The 18,963-nt window shown below is 42.7% G+C and overlaps 1 long non-coding RNA gene across 1 annotated transcript in view; it reads left to right on the top strand.

Annotated features, from left to right (window-relative positions):
* LOC116759226 overlaps positions 1-14,964 on the top strand; it is a 115,002-nt gene extending 100,038 nt beyond the window's left edge. The window contains exon 13 of the long non-coding RNA XR_004351385.1: positions 13,936-14,964. This is a non-coding gene — a long non-coding RNA (uncharacterized LOC116759226). The remainder of the gene's footprint in view (positions 1-13,935) is intronic.
* The last annotated feature ends 3,999 nt before the right edge of the window (positions 14,965-18,963 follow it).

Raw genomic sequence — 18,963 nt, 5'->3', positions numbered from 1 at the left:
GAAAAACCCAAGGGTCCTAAGTAACTTCCCCAGAGTCACAAGGCTTAGCAGGTATCAAGCTAGAATGTCAATCCTGAGCTAGCAAATCTGGCTGATTCTCAAGTTCCAGCTGCTTTCAGAACCTCTGGGAGGGCCCCAGGCAGGCAGGACACCCTGGCAGGTGGGAGGGAGGCTTTGTCACATCAGGCCTCCTGCCCCTCTTCCCCCCCTTCCCCCCACCCCTGGATTTGGAACCGCCTACGGGGTGACTTGTGATGGCCTGGTGACTCCTGTGGACAAGGTGGGGTAGCCATGAGGACACCATGGGACACCTTTCTTAGTGCCATCACGGGGATGGGGATCAAGGATGTATGCTTTCCTTTTTCTGGTTCTTTCCAGGTGAAGGCCTCAGCGCTGCCCATAGTAGGGGGGGGGGGGGGTCCATCCAGGTGTGGTCCATGGGACTCTAAGCTCCAGCCAGGGGATGGGGGCAAAATAACATTGCCTGATTCCTTAGGAAACAACTAAAACTAGAGCCACCCTTGGTGGTTGGACGGGAAGTGGAGATCAAAGAGCTTCAGCTGCAGTGGGGGCTCTGTCCCGAGCTTCTTCACAGAAAATGTCACACGCTTTGGGTTTGGAAAGGCTTTTCTCATCTATTTCCCTTTTAGGAAGTAAGTGGTATCTTTTCCCCCATTTGACAAATGTGGAAACAGAGGCAGAATTATTACATGATTTTTATGAGAAAGAGTAAAACTGAAACCAGATCTCAGGTCTCCGAGTTCTTAGCCTGCCTCTGTGTAGTATCAGAAGCTTAAAGGCAGAAGAGAAATCTCTCCGGGGAGGAGTATCGCCCTGTACTTGGCAAACGGCCTCTTCTCTCTCAGAAAGGGCCACCCAGGGGAGCTGAGGGGAAGGTTCAAGGAGGAGACACGTGGCCTCAGGGCTGGCAAGTCCTGCTGCTGGAATTCACTCCCCCAGCAGAGGTGATTGGTGAGCACCCACCTCGGCTGCTCGTGGGGACGGGGCCATCAGCAGTGGAGCCCTTGCCCTCTGGGAACTTATCTGTTAGGGGGAAGGTTTCAAAATAAACACAATAAACAGACCAGAAAATCTAAGGCGCTGGCAAATGTCCTGGAGAAAACAGGTTGCAGTGACAGGCTCTGGAGGTGGGCGGTTGGCTTCGCAGGGTAGTCGGTAAGACTTCTGAGGATGGGACATTTGAACTGAGACCTCTGTGATGTCTGGGGCCCGAGGATGGATAGGTCTGGGGGAAGGGGTTCCTCACGGGGGCGCAGGTGCCAGGCTTGGTGGGAAGATGGGCTGGCGGGGCCCAGGGACAAGGCCGCTATGGCTGGAGCCTAGGAGATAGATGCGGCTGCACAAAGCAGGGTGCAGGTGCAGGGAGAGGACAGGGGTGCACAGCTGGAGGCGTCCCACTAACAGGATTCCAGGGCCCTCCTGCACTGACCCTTGCTACCTGCTCTGACCGCCTAGCTCCTAACCGCAGTGGGTTCTGCTTTCTTCATAGAGAGAGGATGAAGCAAGGTGCTCTGTGCTATCATTCGGAATGATCTTTACAGCACACTATGCCTCTGCCATGGGCTTTCCTCCTTTCCCTTCCCAAGTTCACGGCAGGCTCTTGACCCAGGAGCAGACGTGTCATAAGCATCTGTGCGTGTGTGCGTGTGTGTGTGTGACTGACCTTGGACAGAGTATTTGAGAACAAAACAAAACAAAACTCACAGACATTAACCGCAATGGCTACATCTGGGGCTGAACCCTGACCAAGCTCACTCTTCCCAGTCGGGAGTCAGGATATTTCCTTGGGCTGCAAAGACAACCTTTCTGTGCCCTCACTCCTTGAGAAGAATTTGTTTATTGCTCCATTAGAGAAATTCATGTTGATCATAAAAATTAGGAAAACACAGAAAAGGAGAAAAAGCAAACCACTGCTAATTATAGTTAACTTCATATTTACTTACAAAAAAAGAAGCCTGAAGAAATAATGGGAAGGAAACACATCAAAATATGAGAGCCTGGCAAAAATTATTGTACCCATCATTTTCTGCCTGCATAATTGTCCATATAATTGATGAATCATAGTTTATAAAGCATCTACCCTACGGTGGTATATTTAAATTATCTCCAAGTTTTCCACTATAAAAAATTATATTTAGTAATTACACAGCTTTGTGCCTCCCTGCCCCCGATGATATTCTCAGAATCTCAGGATAGATTCTCAGAAAATGCCGTTACTGAATGAAAACGTATAAATGCTTTTAAAGTTCTTGACACTTATTTCCAAAAGAAGTGCCAGTTTATATGAGAGCTGCTGACTAATTTGCAAGGTGGACTCTGCCCCAGGGTAGCTGTGTGTGTGTCCGTGCGGGCGACAGTGGCACCTCGGTGAGAGAGGTGACACAGAGGAAGGGCGTCTAGGTTTGTGGGGAGGAAGTGGGCAGGTGAAGGACACGGAGACACCTGGTCGGGGGCTCTCGCAGGCCAGGTCCTTCAGCCTGGAGACTTCCCCCATGGAAGCCTGATGCCTCCGTCCGCGGAGCCCTGTGATGTTCATGTCTTGGAAACGTGTGGGGAGGACAGCACAGAGAGCGCTAGCTGTCGGGGGCCCTGGTCCCTGCTCTCTGCGTGGCTGTTCCCTGCAGCACAGCGGAGCGGCCCCCAGCTGTGCCACGGGCAGCGGGAGCTTGGACCGCGTTATTAACACCCAATCAAACGATCAGACATCGTTGACTGGGAACATTTTCTTCATTTGGAAAATTATATTTTGAGCATTGTCCTTCAAATGAGGGTGGCTTGGAAGGCACTTTCCATCTGGGGTTTAATTCTTGTTCCAGAAACTATAGAACACATTCATGCCAGCACTGAAAAAATCAAACCCCCAAAGGCAGGGTTTTAGGTTTTATGAAATCTTGTGATGGGATTAGTGCCCTCATAAGAAGAGGAAGAGAGAAAAAGGACTCCCTCCCTCTCCTTCTCTCTCCCTCCCTGTCCCTCTTCTTCTCTCTCCTCCTCTCTCCCTCCCCTTCTCTCTCCCTCTCCTTCTCTGTCCCTCCCCTTCTCTCTCCCTCTCCTTCTCTCTCCCTCCCCTTCTCTCTCCCTCTCCTTCTCTCTCCCTCCCTCTCCCTCCCTCTCTGTCTCCCCTCACCTCCCTTTCTCCGTGTGTGGCACCGGGAAAGGCCAGGTGAGGAGGCTGTTTACACGCCAGCAAGACAGTGATTTGCTGGCACCTTGGTCTTGAGCTTTCAACCTCCGGAATCCTGAGAGAATAAATGTCTGTTGTTTAAGCCGCCCCGTCCGTTCGTGCTGTTTGCTGTAGCAGCCGGAGCCGACTGGGAGGACATCTCCTCCTTGACGCCTCCCTTCCGCCCCACTGTGTCCACCTGTCACCCTTCTGTCCTTGCTTGCTGCCTCCTTCACGTGTGTCACGGGGTTTACCACAGTGCACGCTGCCCAGCTGGACGGTCCTGGCGGACGGCCCGAGTCCTTCCCCTGGTGGGTGTAGAGCAGAGCTGGGAGATACCCAGCTACCTGGTTGGGGGGGGGGCGTGGCTGATGGTCGTGCGCATATTCCTGCCCCTCTCCCGGTGCTCAGTTCATCTTGACGGAGGACCGCCTGGGTACATCTGTCCTCGGAGACCAGGGACCCCTCACTCCTGTGGAACCGGCTGCTCTGTGGTGGTTTGCTGGATCGCACACCTAACTTGGACGTGTGACCTTGTGTGTGTGTTTGCTGGGTGTGCTGGGTGTGCTCTGTATGTGTTGTGTGTGTGTTTGCTGTGTGTGTGTGTGCGCTCTGCTGTATGTTGTGCATATGTTTGCTGTGTGTTTATGTGTTTGCTCTGTGCGTGTGTGTGTTTGCTGTATGTCATGTGTGTATGTTTGTGGTGTGGTGTGTGTGCTGTATGTTTGCTGTGTGTTTGTGTGTGTGCTCTGTGTGTTTGCTGTATGTCATGTGTGTATGTTTGTGGTGTGTTGTGTGTGCTGTATGTTTGCTGTGTGTTGGTGTGTGTGCTCTGTGTGTTTGCTGTGTGTGTGTTTGCTGTATGTCATGTGTGTGTGTTTGCGGTGTGTTGTGGGTGTGCTCCGTGTGTGCTGTGTGTGTGTTTGCTGTATGTTGTGCATGTTTGCTGTGTGTTTATGTGTTTGCTCTGTGCGTGTGTGTGTTTGCTGTGTGTTATGTGCGTATGTTTGCGGTGTGCTGTGTGTGTGTGTCTCCTGCTCTCTCCAGCTCTGCTGTTTCACAGCCTCCTTGCTTGGCAGCCTGGCACTCAGACCCTGGCCCCTCTGTCACTGGGTTGTGCCCTTGGGTTAAGTCACAGCCTCTCTGAGGTCAGGCTTTTCATCTGAAACATGGAGGTGGCCCCTCCAGGAGCCACCTGGCTTGACCTGTGCACCCCCTCCGGTGGCCGGAAGGGCCAAGTCAGGGCCGCCCTCAGGACTGGCCTCTCCCTGACACACTGACCCACACGTCCCTGGCCACCCTGCCCCCTCCCAGGCTTTCCCTCCTACCATAACCTGATATTTCTTTTTCTTTTTTCAAAATCCGTTTTATTAAGGTGTAATAGATATGCAATAAAGTTCATCAACTTCCGTGTCTAATTTGATGACAAATGTGCGTGATTGTGTAACTACCAGCACAAGCCTCATAGGGAACACTGCCTTCACTCCACAAACTTCCTTCCTCGTGCAGTCAACTCTCTCCCCACCACAGTCCCGACAGCCTATAGTTGAAACCTTTTGTAACATTTTGTTACAGTGAAATCCTATCTGTGGTTCAGTCCTATTTAATGGCTGGATAGTGTCCCATGGTGTGAATATAACAATCTTGTTCATTCACCAGCTCACGAACCCTTGAATTTTCCCAGGATTTGGCCGCAATGAGTAAAGCTGAGGCGGATATTCACATACAAGTCTGGAAGCACGTCCCCTGGAAGCACGTAGAAGTGTGATCCTGGACAGTGCAGTGGGTGTTTGTTTTACTTTACACAAAATTGCCAAATCATTTTCCTAACTAGTTGTATGACTTTGTGATCTCACCAACAATGCAAGAATGTTCCAGTTGCTCCACATCTACTTCTTGTTGATTGAGCTTTGATACGTTGGTCATGCAAGAAATTTATCTTATAAAAGTTTGAGTTTAAAATTGCTTATTATCTTATTAGCTTTTTAAAAAATGTAGGATGTAAAGGGACAACTCTTTCATTCCAGACCAGTTTGGAAATGTGTTTCTTCTGGCTTTTTCCTGAACAGTCTGACCAGAGTTTTACCAATTTGATTTCTCTGTTCAAAAAAAACCCAGCTTTCGGTTTCATTGATTTACTCTATTGTTTTTCCTCTTCTTTGATTTTGATTTTTATTGTTATGCTTTCCTTCTTTCTGTTTATTTTGGATTTCTTTTGCCTTCTTCTAGTTTCTTAAGGTAGAATCGGTGATTTGAGATGTTTCCTTCTTTTCTAACATGAACACTTAATGCTATAAATTTACTTCAAAGTACTGCTTTATCTCCATCCTACAAATTTTTATATATTGTGTTTTCATTTTCTTTCAGTACAAAATATTTTCTAGTTTAATGTTTTCAACCTATGCATTATATGGAGATGTGTTATTTAACTTTCAAATATTTGGGGATTTTCTAGGAGTCTGTTATTGATATCTAGTTTAATTCTGTTGTTATCAGGTAACATGATCTTTATGATTTCAATCTTCTTAAACAGGGGTCCAGATGGTAAAGAGCTCAGTTTTTGTGGGCTAGTATATACTCTCTGGAGCCACTACTCAGCTCTGCCGCTGTAGTGCAGAAGCAGCCATAGATATAAACAATGTACATGTCTGTGTTCCAGAAAAACTTTACCTACAAAATTTTATCTACAAAAACAGGGAGTAGGCTAGATTTGGCTAAAGGATTAGAGCTTGTGGACTCCTACTCTTAAATGTGTTTGTAGTTATATGCCACTGAATATGTTTTTTCTTCATACATGCTCTGACTGCACTTGAAGAAAAATGCTTATTCTACTGTCACTGGGTACAGGTTTCTGTAGTGACAATGAGGTCAGCTTAGGTATAATTTTTTTTTAATTAATTTATTTTTGGCTGCGTTGGGTCTTCGTTGCTGTGCGTGGGCTTTCTTTTTAGTTGTGGTGAGCGGGGGCTACTCTTCTTTGCCGTGCTCGGGCCTGTCATCGCGGTGGCCTCTCTTGTCTTGGAGCACCGGCTCTAGGTCCATGGGCTCTAGAGCACAGGCTCAGTAGTTGTGGCGCACGGGCCCAGCTGCTCTGCAGCATGTGGGATCTTCCCGAACCAGGGCTCGAACCTGTGTCCCCTGCATCGGCGGCAGACTCCTAACCACTGTGCCACCAGGGAAGCCCAGGTATGTTTTTTGTCTTCTCTCTCCTTACTGATTTTTTTCCCTCTTTGTTCTAGTAGCTCCTGAGAGGAGCACTAAAATCTCCAATTATAATTGTGGGTATATCTAGTTCTGTCTTTTTTTTTTATGTTTCTATGTTTCTTATATTTGCTTAATATATTTTAAATCTGTTACTAGGTACATATTAGATGTGCTTACAATTTATGATTTTTTAAAATAAATGAACCCCTGTATTATAAAATTTCCTCTTTCTTCTCTGTAATATTCCTTCTTCTGAAATCTGTTTTGTCTGATATTGTTATGGCCATTCCAGCTTTCTTATGTTTAGTCTTTTTATGATATTTATTTTTCCATCCTTTTACTTTTGATACAGCTTCAATTGAAAGTGTGTTTCTTGCATCCATCATATCGTTAGTTTTACTTTCTAAGTCCAAGCTAATGATCCTTGACTTTATTTGGGGGGTTTAGTCATGTACATTTAATGTAATTTTTGATATGATTGGTTTTAAATGTACCATCTTACTATTTTGTTTCTTTTTGTACTATCTATTCTTTATTCCTTTTCCTTCTTTCCCTGCCTTGTATTTGATTACATGAACAATTTTTTATGGGTCCACTTTATCCCTGCTACTGATTTATTAGAAATATAGTTTTAATTTAGTGCTTTCTTTGGGTTTACAACGTATGATTTTAACTGATCACAGTCGACTTTCACATAATATTATACCACTTCACATGCAGTATAAGACACTTATAATTGCATACTTCCATTTGCCTCTTCCTGTGCTTTGTGCCACTGTTGTTATACATTTTACTTTTATATGTGATAGTTCTTAAACATGTCCCCAGATCCCTTGAAATCCACCCCTCAAAAGATGGGGTGTAATTCACCTCCCTTGAGCGTGGTCAGGACGTACTGACTTCCTTCTGGAGACTAGAATATGGTGGAAATGACAGTGGGTGACTTCTGAGATCATAAAAAGCATCGCAGCCTCCACCTTGCTTTCTCTCTTGGATTACTGACTCTAGGGCAGGCCAGCTGCCACATCAAAAAGACACTCAAGTTGCCTATGTGGAGAGGCCTCCTGCCAGCAACCAGTGAGTCACTGAGGTCCACTGCTGACAGCCATGTGAGGGAGCCATCTTGGAAGCAGATTCTCCAGCCCAGGTCAAGGCTTCAGATGACAAAACCCTCCACTGACACCTTGACCACAACCTCTTGAGAGACTCTGAGCCAGAATCACTCAACTAAGCCACTCCCAAATTTCTGACCCTCCATAACTATGAGAAAACAAATGTTTGTTATTCTAAGACAAGTGTTTATGATAATCATTTATGTATCAATTAATAACTAATACAAACTCACTTTGATTATTATTTTTGTTTTCAGCAATCAACTTTTAAAGAGGTTAAGACATTATTTTACATTTCAGCAGAAGCAAGAGGAACTACTATCCTGCAGCTTGTGGAACGAAAACCACATTCACAGAAAGATAGAGAAAAATATCACTGAAGAAATCAAAGAAGAAATAAAAAAATACATAGAAACAAATGACAATGAAAACACTGTGACGCAAACTTATGGGATGCAGCAAAAGCAATTCTAAGAGGGAAGTTTATAGAAATTCAATCTTACCTCAAGAAACAAGAAAAATCTCAAATAAACAATCTAACCCCACACTTAAAACAACTAGAGAAAAAATAACAAAACCCAAAGTCAGTAGAAGGAAAGAAATCATAAAGATCAGAGCAGAATAAATGATATGGAAATGAAAAATACAATAGCAAAGATCAATAAAACTAAAAGCTGGTTCTTTGAGAAGATAAACAAAATTGATCAACCCTTAGCAAGATTCATCAAGAAAAAAAGGAAGAGGATGCAAATCAATAAAATTAGAAATGGAAAAGTAAAAATCAAAACTGACACCGCAGAAATACAAAGGCTTATAAGAGACTACTACAAACAACTCTGTGCCAATAAAATGGACAACCACGAAGAAATGGACAAATTCTTGGAAAGGTATAATTTTCCAAGACTGAACAAGGAAGAATTAGAAAATATAAACAGACCTATCACAAGTAATGAAATTAAAACCATAATTAAAAATCTTCCAACAAACAAAAGTCCAGGACCAGATGGTTTCACACGTAAATTCTATCAAACATTTAGAGAAGAGCTAACACTTATCCTTCTCAAACTCTTCCAAAAAATTGCAGAGGGAGAAACATTCCCAAATTCATTCTATGAAGCCACCATCACCCTGATACCAAAACCAGAAAAAGATATCACAAAAAAAGAAAATTATAGACCAATATCACTGATGAACATAGATGCAAATATACTGAACAAAATACTAGCAAATAGAATCCAACAACACATTAAAAGTATCAAGTGGGACTTATCCCAGGGATGCAAGTATTCTTCAATATACGCAAATCAATCAATGTGATACACCACATTAAAAAATTAAGGAATAAAAACCATATGATCATCTCAATAGACGCAGAAAAAGCTTTTGAAAAAATTCAACAGCATTTATGATAAAAACTCTCCAGAAAATGGGCATACAGGGAAACTACCTTAACATAATAAAGACCATATATGACAAACAAACAGCAAGAATCATAGTCAATGTTGAAAAACTGAAAGCATTTCCACTAATATCAGGAACAAGACAAGGAAGTCCACTCTCACCACTCTTATTCAACATAGTTTTGGAAGTCCTGATAGCCACAGCAATCAGAGAAGAAAACAGAAATAAATGGAATAAAAATTGGAAAAGAAGGGCTTCCCTGGTGGCGCAGTAGTTGAGAGTCCGCCTGCCGATGCAGGGGATACGGGTTTGTGCCCCAGTCCAGGAAGATCCCACACGCCATGGAGCGGCTGGGCCCGTGAGCCATGGCCGCTGAGCCTGCGCGTCCAGAGCCTGTGCTCTGCAACGGGAGAGGCCACAACAGTGAGAGGCCCGCGTACCGCCAAAGAAAAAAACAAAACCAAAAAAAACCAAAAACAAAATTGGAAAAGAAAAAGTTTGCAGATGACATGATACTATACATAGAAAATCCTCAAGATGCCACCAGAAAACTACTAGAAGTAATCAATGAATCTGGTAAGGTTGTAGGATACAAAGTTAATGCACAGAAATCTCTGTCATTCCTATACACCAACAGTGAAAAATCAGAAAGAGAAATTAAGGAAACACTCCCATTTACCATTGCAACAAAAAGAATAAAATACCTAGGAATAAACCTGCCTAAGGAGGTGAAAGACTTGTACTCAGAAAACTATAAGACACTGATGAAAGAAATCAAAGATGACATAAACAGATGGAGAAACATACCATGTTCTTGGATTGGAAGAATCAATATTGTGAAAATGACTATACTACCCAAAGCAATCTACAGATTCAATGCAATCCCTATCAAATTACCAATGTCATTCTTCCCAGAATTAGAACAACAAATTTTACAGTTTGTATGGAAACACAAAAGACCCTGAATAACTAAAGCGATCTTGAGAAAGAAAAACGGAGTGGAGGAATCGGGCTTCCTGACTTCAAACTATACCACAAAACTACAGTAATCAAGACAGTATGGTACTGGTACAAAAACAGAAATATAGCTCAATGGTAGAGGATACAACGCCCAGAGATAAATCCACGCACATGTGGGCACCTAATTTACGACAAAGGAGGCAAGAACATACAATGGAGAAAAGACAGTCTCTTCAGTAAGTGGTACTGGGAAAACTGGACAGCTACATGTAAAAGAATGAAATTAGAACACTCCCTAACATCATACACAAAAATAAACTCCAAATCGATTAAAGACTTAAATGTAAGACCAGACACTATAAAACTCTTAGAGGAAAACATAGGAAAAACACTCTTTGAAAAACCACAGCAAGATCTTTTATGACCCACCTGCTAGAGTAACAGAAATAAAAACAAAAATAAAGAAATGGGACTTAATTAAACTTAAAAGCTTTCGCACAGCAAAGGAAACTATAAACAAGACAAAAAGGCAACCCTCAGAATGGGAGAAAATATTTGCAAATGAAACAACAGACAAAGGATTAAACTCCAAAATATACAAACAGCTCATGGAGCTCAATATCAAAAAGACAAACAATCCACTTAAAAAATGGGCAGAAGACCAAATAGACATTTCTCCAAAGAGGACATACAGATGGCCAAGAGGCACATGAAAAGCTGCTCAACATCACTAATTATTAGAGAAATGCAAATCAAAACTACAATGAAGTATCATCTCACACCAGTTAGGATGGGCATCATCAGAAAATCTACAAACAACAAATGCTGGAGAGGGTGTGGAGAAAAGGGAACCCTCTTGCACTGTTGGTGGGAATGTAAATTGATACAGCCACTATGGAGAACAGTATGGAGGTTCCTTAAAACACTAAAAATAGAATTACCATATGATCCAGCAATCCCACTGCTGGGCATACACCCTGAGAAAACCACAATTCAAAAAGACACATGCACCCCAATGTTCACTGCAGCACTATTTACAATAGCCAGGTCATGGAAGCAACCTAAATGCCCTTCGACAGATGAAGGGATAAAGAAGATGTGGTACATATATACATATATACAATGTCCATAAAAAGGAACAAAATTGGGTCGTTTATAGAGATGTGGATGGACCTAGGGAGTGTCATACAGAATGAAGTAACTCAGAAAGAGAAAAACAAATATCGTATATTAACGCATATATGTGGAATCTAGAAAAATAGTACAGATGAACCTATTTGCAGGGCAAGAATAGAGATGCAGACGTAGAGAATGGACATGTGGACACAGTGGGGGAAGGGGAGGGTGGGATGAACTTGGAGGTTAGGATTGACATATACACACTACTTTGTGTAAAATAGATAGTTAGTGGGAACCTGCTGTAGAGCAGAGGGAGCTCAGCTCAGTGCTCTGTAATGACCTAGATCGGTGGCATGGGGGGTGGGGTGGGAGGGAGGTCCAAGAGGGAGGAGATATATGTATACATAGAGCTGATTCACTTCATTGTACAGCAGAAACTAACACAACATTGTAAAGCAATTATACTTCAAAAAACAAACAAAAATCTGGTAGCAATGAGAATTCATGAATGTTTCTTCCTCTAAAACACCTTTAGCTTCTATTTAAAAAAAATTTTTATTTGGATATAATTTTAAACTCACACAGAAGTTGTAAATTTAATACAGAGAGTTCCGTTTACCCAGCTTTCCCCGCTGACAACATCTTACATTATATTATATAACAGGTTTAGCAAAGCCAGAAAACGGACGTTACAAAGATACTATTAACTCAACTGGTTTTTACACACACTCATTTTGGGGGGCACACAAGTCTATGAAATTTTATCACATTTGTAGCCCTAGGGTCTCCACCACCTCATTTGGGGTCTCTTTAGTCTCCCTTCTTGTGCTGTGAACTGGAAACTGCTTCGGGTTGTCACCCAGGATAACTGTCAGGCTCATCTTATTTTTGTCCTTCTTTCAGGAATCCTACTTCTGTGCTGTCAGTGTCCTATGGCTGAAGATTACTATTTCATATAGATTTGCCCAGTTTTCTAGTTAATTTCAGTGGGGAGATAAATTAGGTTCCATTTATGCACATGGATGGAAGTGTGAGTATACATGCTGGGAAAATTTAATTGCTCATTTCACTTTCTCAGGCAAAAGTAGTGGAGTTGACAAGTCATCACATTGGTGACGAGCTGTCTCTTGAGTGGGGAGAGCCCCAGGTTGAACTCTGAATTTCCTCTTCTTCACGGGAGCCCATGTTTATGTGACTATTACCGTCTTCAAAGGCTTGCTGTGGTCGCCTGATTTTCTGTGTCAGTTTTTCCTCAAATTAGAATCAACTGATTATCCTTCACCAGTCATGCCCCATTTTTTGTTCCCTTGCTTTCTGCCGGCTCTCTGTTAATTCCACTTTTGGATCAAACTCTTACATTCAGAACTGTCAGTTTTAACACAATCCCAGACTCGGCAACTTTGTTATGTCAACTTTTTCTATCGAATACCGTTGTGTCACCAGGTATTTACAGAAATCAAAGCCTCAGAGAGTGTCAGAATTGATGAGGTTAAGTGTTACGAATGAGAGTCATTTGGTTTTGTAGCTAACAAAGTAAGCATTAAAGGTTATTAATTACCCAAAAACGTTTTCTGCAGGATAGTTAATGTCAAGGCAAACTACCCTCTGTTGTGAGATTGTCAGGCTCGAGGGAGGGTCAGAGAGGGAAGAGGAGCCATCACGCTTCCCTCATGTTTAGCTAAAGCTGCCAATGAACAGAATGAACAAAGTTATAGAGATATATTTATTGTTTTTAGGTCTCAGTCTCTGCTGTTCTGAGAAACTCATTTTTCCTTCCTGTCTACCTGCCCATCATGTGAGGATGATAACTCAGGACGTATCCAGGATACACTGCCATAGTGAATATCAAAGTCATTTGAAAAGCATGTTGGAATAAAAAGTTCTTACGGTAAAAGAAGGTAGTTATAAATACCAGCTAAAACCGTGTGACCAAAATACCTTCCCAGGAGCACCTATACTGGTGTCTCATTGAGTGACGGGACTGCAGCTAAGCCGACACCAATAGACCGTCACTGTCCAGTGCACCCCTTTGTGAACTTGGTACCATACAAAATTCCTTAAACCACACTTAATCTCTAACTAAAGACAATAACAAAGTCATACTTCAACCCTACATGATACAACTATTCTATGTACAACAAAATCAGGCCAACCCTTCCCCCAGAAGGGGATGCAGAGTCAGTCCTTGAGTGAAGCCCACTCTTATTCCTCGATATCCTGTAGCATAAACACTATGCTGTAACGTTCACTACTATTGATACATTTTGTGTGAGATGATAAGGGGACAATAGAAGAAAGCAAAGAAAATATTTGGGTAATGTATATGCAAACAGAACAAAATAATGAAGTTTTACAACTATTACAGGCCTTGTATCTGCAACAGTTTCCATGGTTGTAGCTGGTATTTATAACTAATTCTTCTACTACCTGTTCCACATTCCCTTTGCCTTCAGCGAGCACTTCAGCTGGTTGTGGTTCTTTGCCTTTGCCTGGTGAAGTGCTCCAGACCTGCATTCCAGAAGCATCTGGGCTATTAGCACTCTCCACAGAATTGGATGGTGGTAGTTTTCCATTGACTTTCAGGACATGATGGTACTAAGAGTCACAAAGGGATATTCTGTATTCCAGATGTGCTCTTCTTTACCTCCGTTGTGTAGGAGCTACCAAATTTCCCTTTGGGAGTCAAAGGCATTCACCCCATCAGTATAGCAAACCCTTTCTTTGCCTGTTGATTCAGAGGGATGAGGAGATCAAAGTGGCTGGATGCAATCTTAACTTTTATTTCAATGGAATCATTGTTTTCTTCCCCCTGATGGAAGCAATCTTTTATTTGGAACTAAGACCTCTAGATGAGTAGAGCCTAAGGTCACAAGGATGGGAAACAACAATTTTGCTAGTGGATCACCATTGTTAATAATGACTAGAGCCACTCCTATTTCTGTGTCTTGATTACAGGACATGTGAATCCCGGCTCTGGGGGAAACAGCATCGTATGTTGGATGGTGATTCAGCATCGTATGTTGGACGGTGATTCAGTCTTCTGGAGAACTTTGCCCCACCCTGCAAGATATCAGCCGTCTGGCTTGTGCTGTAATTGAGTCTTCAAAATGCCATTCCATCTTTCTGTCAAGCCAGCTGCTTCAGGATGGTGGGGAACATAGTAAGACCAGAGAATTCCACGGGCATGGGCCCGTTGCCATGCTTTGTCTTCTGCGAAGTGAGTTCCTTGACCAGAAGCAGTGCCGCGTGGTGTACCATGACAGTGGATAAGGCATTCTGGTTGGTAGTTTTGTCAGAAGCACTGCATGGGGAAGGTACACCTGTGTCCAGATCAAAGGTCTATTCCAGCAGTAAGGACAAAGCACATCCTCTTCCAGGATGGAAGTGGTCCAGTGAGGTCAACCTGCTGACTGATGACCCCAGGGAATGGTGCCATATTAATGGCTCAGTGTTGGTCTCTGTGCTGGCAGACTGGACACTCAGTGATTAATGATTAATCACATCTACAAAATACCTTCACAGAAACACCGTGGAAGGGGATGGAAGTGGGTTTTGTTCTTCAGGGATAAATGAAATAATGGAGTTGATGATTCCTCATCTGTCACCTATGTATTAATGAGAGCCATCTGAGAAGTCTGTTCTTAGCGATGCAGGCATTGACTCACCAGTGGACTCACAAAAGGGAGTTCAAGGTTTGGGTGTGCAAAGTGAGTGTTCATCTGTGTCTGGGAACACAGTGGAGTAACTTACATGGAAGACCTTCACCACCCAGAAATACTGGTTACAATGGACCATGTATTTTCTAAAAAACACAGGGAGTTGAGCCATTCAGTAAGCATGTTACTAAACACCATCTGGGGATGGAGTGACGAACCCAGTGTGGTTCTGCCTGAAGAAATATATGGAATAAATGAACACCTCAGTCCGGTCAGAGTGGCCATCATCAAAAAAACTACAAATAATAAATGCTGGAGAGGGTGTGGAGAAAAGGGAACCCTCCTTACACTGTTGGTGGGAATGTGAATTGGTGCAGACACTATGGAGAACAGCATGGAGGTTCCTTATAAAACTAAAAATGGAGTTTCCATATCATCTAGCAATCCCACTCCTGGGCATATATCTGGAGAAAACTATAATTAAAAAAAAATACATGCACCCCTATGTTCATAGCAGCACTATTTACAGTGGCCAAGACATGGAAGCAGCCTGAATGTCCATCGACAGATAAATGGATAAAGAAGACGTGGTGTATATATATACCATGGAATATTACTCAGCCATAAAAAAGAATGAAATAATGCCATTTGCAGCAACATGGATGAACCTAGAGATTATCATACTCAGTGAAGTAAGCCAGACAGAGAAAGACAAATATCATAGGATATCACTTATATATGGAATCTTAAAAAATATACAAATGAACTTATTTACAAAACAGAAATAGACCCACAGACATACAAAACAAATTTACGGTTACCAAAGGGGAAAGGAGAGGGACAGGGGTAAATTAGGAGGTTGGGATTAACACATACACACTACTATATATAAAATAGATAACCAACAAGGACACACTGTAGAGCACAGGGAACTTTACTCAATATATTGTAATAACCTATAAGAGAAAAGAATCTGAAAAAGAATATGTATATATCTGAGTCACTGTGCCGTACACCTAAAACTAACACAACATTGTAAATCAACTGTATTTCAATAAAATTTTCAAAAAATGAACACCAAAGCCAGGATGGTGGTTTCCTTTGGCGTGAGGCTGGGGTGAAGTGGAGGAGGGAAAGCTAACTTGAGAAGAGTTTTAGTTCTTCAGCTGTGTGAATAGTCCATGAGTGTTTAATATGTTACACATTAAAATGTTGTCCATACATTTTGTTAATTCAGGAATATGTAATGGAAAATTACATTCTTTATATGTTATCAACTGGGTAGCTCTAGAAATATGGATAGTTTTCTGATAGAGGGCATGTATGCACATATGTATGTATGTATGTATGCGTTTCCAGGGTTGAATATCTCTTCTAGGAAGACGCAGGAGCCTGACCCCTTAGTAAAGTTTCTGATGTTCTGCTGATCTGAACTTTGTTGGGACTCATCTCAAAAAGTTAAGAACGAGGAGTTATCTCCTGACCCTCTCATCACTAGGAAAAAAGGCACTCTTAGTTAAATTGAAATGTTCTGGTCCAACTAACTTTTTAAAATTGTTATCTTATAGTGGAGTATAGTTGATTTACAATGTTGTGTTAGTTTCAGGTGTACAGCAAAGTGATTCGGTTATACATATACATGTATCTATTCCTTTTCAAATTCTTTTCCCATTTAGGTTATTACAGAATAACTACTTTGACAGGTAACTGGAGAAGCTATTAGCTTTGAGTAGAGCCCAGATTAAGGGAGAGTCCTCCAATTGGTCCTGGCTGCAGGGCAAGAAGGTCCGCCTTCAGCCCTTACGGCAGCAGAGCTCATGGTACCTACAGAGGCTGAGACATTTGGGTTGATGCCTGGAGCCTGTAGCAAACCCCTGGGCATAGGGAGCAAACCTATGCTTTCTTTGGCAAATGACATTCTCTTTTGGAGAAATAGCCTCTAGCTTGCTGCTAGGCTGACTGTGGACATAGGTGATCTGATGTGCCCTTCAAGAACCCAGGAACATCTGAGCTGTCCAGACATAGACTGGACTTGCCCGGCAGCTGTCTATCATCAGATGACGATGACATTTGTGGCACCTGCAGTAGCAGGACCTGGAGGTGTAAGAAATTTGCAAGCAAGCCTCTCACAAACAGAGTGCCTGGTCCGTGCCTGCGAGAAGTTACTCATGGACGTTGATTGGAAAAGACAAAAGCCCAGTTTGGGATAGTTCTGTGTGACACGCTGACATAAGCTAGACATGGGCTGCTTCAGCTCCGTGATGCTCGGAAAGACGATGGAGAAGGGAAACTTGGCCTCTTCCATCATTCGAGGGCCTGATATCTTATACTCATCATCAAATCCCAAACTGGTCTTGATCAAGGTGTTTTCTTTACAGCAAAAGAAGGAAGGCAATGAGAGATGCTTATGGGATTTCTGAGCTCATCAAACAGCTCGCCATCCAGAAGTTGTTGACCTTACAGGAATAGAATGACTATTAGAGACCTAGGGGAGGGATAAATTAGGAGTTTGGGATTAACATATACTATATATAAAATAGGTAATCAACAAGGACCTACTGTATAGCACAGGGAACTCTACTCGGTATTCTGTAATAACCTAAATGGGAAAAGAATCTGAAAAAGAATGGATATAGGTATATGTACAACTGAATCACTTTGCTGTACACCTGAAACTAACACAACATTGTAAATCAACTATACTCCGATGGAAAATAAAAATTAAATTAAAAAAAGACCTAGGCAAGATGCCAAGGAGATTTTACCGCATAAGTCTGAGGTACTGTCCTTCAGAATGACACACAAACTCTGATACAGTGAAACAGGGACGAATAGGTAGTGATCCTTCCATCATAGCCACCATATGTTGGTCTAGGAATCAAATGATGAACATTAAGGTGGGTCCTCACACACTTATATCTGGAGACCCATTTGCAGCTATTTTGTATTTCTTGCTCCACTACTACGAACTTGGCTGAATCGGAGGTTTTAGAAAGTAAGCAACGTTTCAACAAAAGACAAAGTAATGGCTCTTTTCATTGGAGGCTGAGACTAATACCTGGCGATTTTGGAATCTTTGTGTCGTTGGGCAGATGACACAAAAGGGAGTTCAAGGGTGGTCTGTGGTTGGGTGATTTGATTCTGATTCTGAAGGGAAGGGGCGCCACTAAGTACTGGGGGCAGGGAAGGGTAGGGATGAAACTCACTCTTTTGGGAAATGACGCTAAGTTCTGATCAGCAATGGAGATGGCAGTGGAGGCTCTAAGTCTAAGAATTTGAAAGGAAGTCACTGTCACTTCCTCTTTAATTCTCCCTCCAGCCCAGAATGTCTTACCACTTATTATACAGCAATTCAGGGGCCTAAGGCACAGAACTGAAACAGAAAGGTTCATAAAGACAGCTTAAGTTCTTGCTTGGATCACGGATAGACGTAGGGCTTCATAGGAAGAGCTCACCATCCGTGCTTGGATGCAGCCAAGGCTGTTCAGCCTGGCCTGTGACTCCTCGCATCTCTAGGACTATAACAGCTCTCTGAGTTTTCTGAATTAGTGGGATAACCCTGCCATGTAATATATTACAGAAACCTCATTTGTATTTCAACAGAAGCACTTTGTCCATTTTCCCTCTAGCAAGTAGATTGATTTTGGTTAGTCACGGGAGACGATGCTGGCAACATGAGAAGCTCACAGTGACATTTGTTAGGATCAAGGTAGTCTAACAATGTACCCTTCAAACCCTTTCTGGAGGACCTGTAAGGTGCTAGGAACACAGATCGGGCGCCTCGGATGACTCAACCAGTGAGGGGCACGCACTGAAGCCCTGCATCTTAGATATGCTTTCAAAGCAGCACTTGCGCATGTGTTTTGAGGTATTCTGGTGCATCACACACACTTTTATCCTGAGTTGCAACTTTTCTTTCACGGCTATGCTGTGAGTAGTGAAATACGTATGGATGCAATCAGGGAAACGCTGGTGAAATAGACTATGGGTTTTAGAATCAGGGAAAGCCACGTTCAAATGTAGCTCTTTGGCTTACTGGCCACGGGAGAGCTACGGCTGTCTCATTTGTAAATGTGGCGAATGCTATTTACATCATGAGATCGTTGGAAAGATCGATGGAGAACTTGTATTAAAATACCTAGTGTGAGAAGACGGTGAGTCTTCATTTCGCATTCCAAGCTTTGTATTTCTTTCACTGCACTGTGATAAATTTACCTGGGCTGAAGAATTTTAAATAGGAAGCTCTCCTGTAAAGAAGACAGAAGAGAAAAGCATCTATTTAAAGGCTTAATAACTTACTAGGTTGTTTTTACACTCTTCCTAGAGG

Source organism: Phocoena sinus, chromosome 9, assembly GCF_008692025.1.
Source record: "Phocoena sinus isolate mPhoSin1 chromosome 9, mPhoSin1.pri, whole genome shotgun sequence".
Lineage (NCBI taxonomy): Eukaryota > Metazoa > Chordata > Mammalia > Artiodactyla > Phocoenidae > Phocoena > Phocoena sinus.
This window is presented reverse-complemented; position numbering and strand designations above follow the sequence as displayed.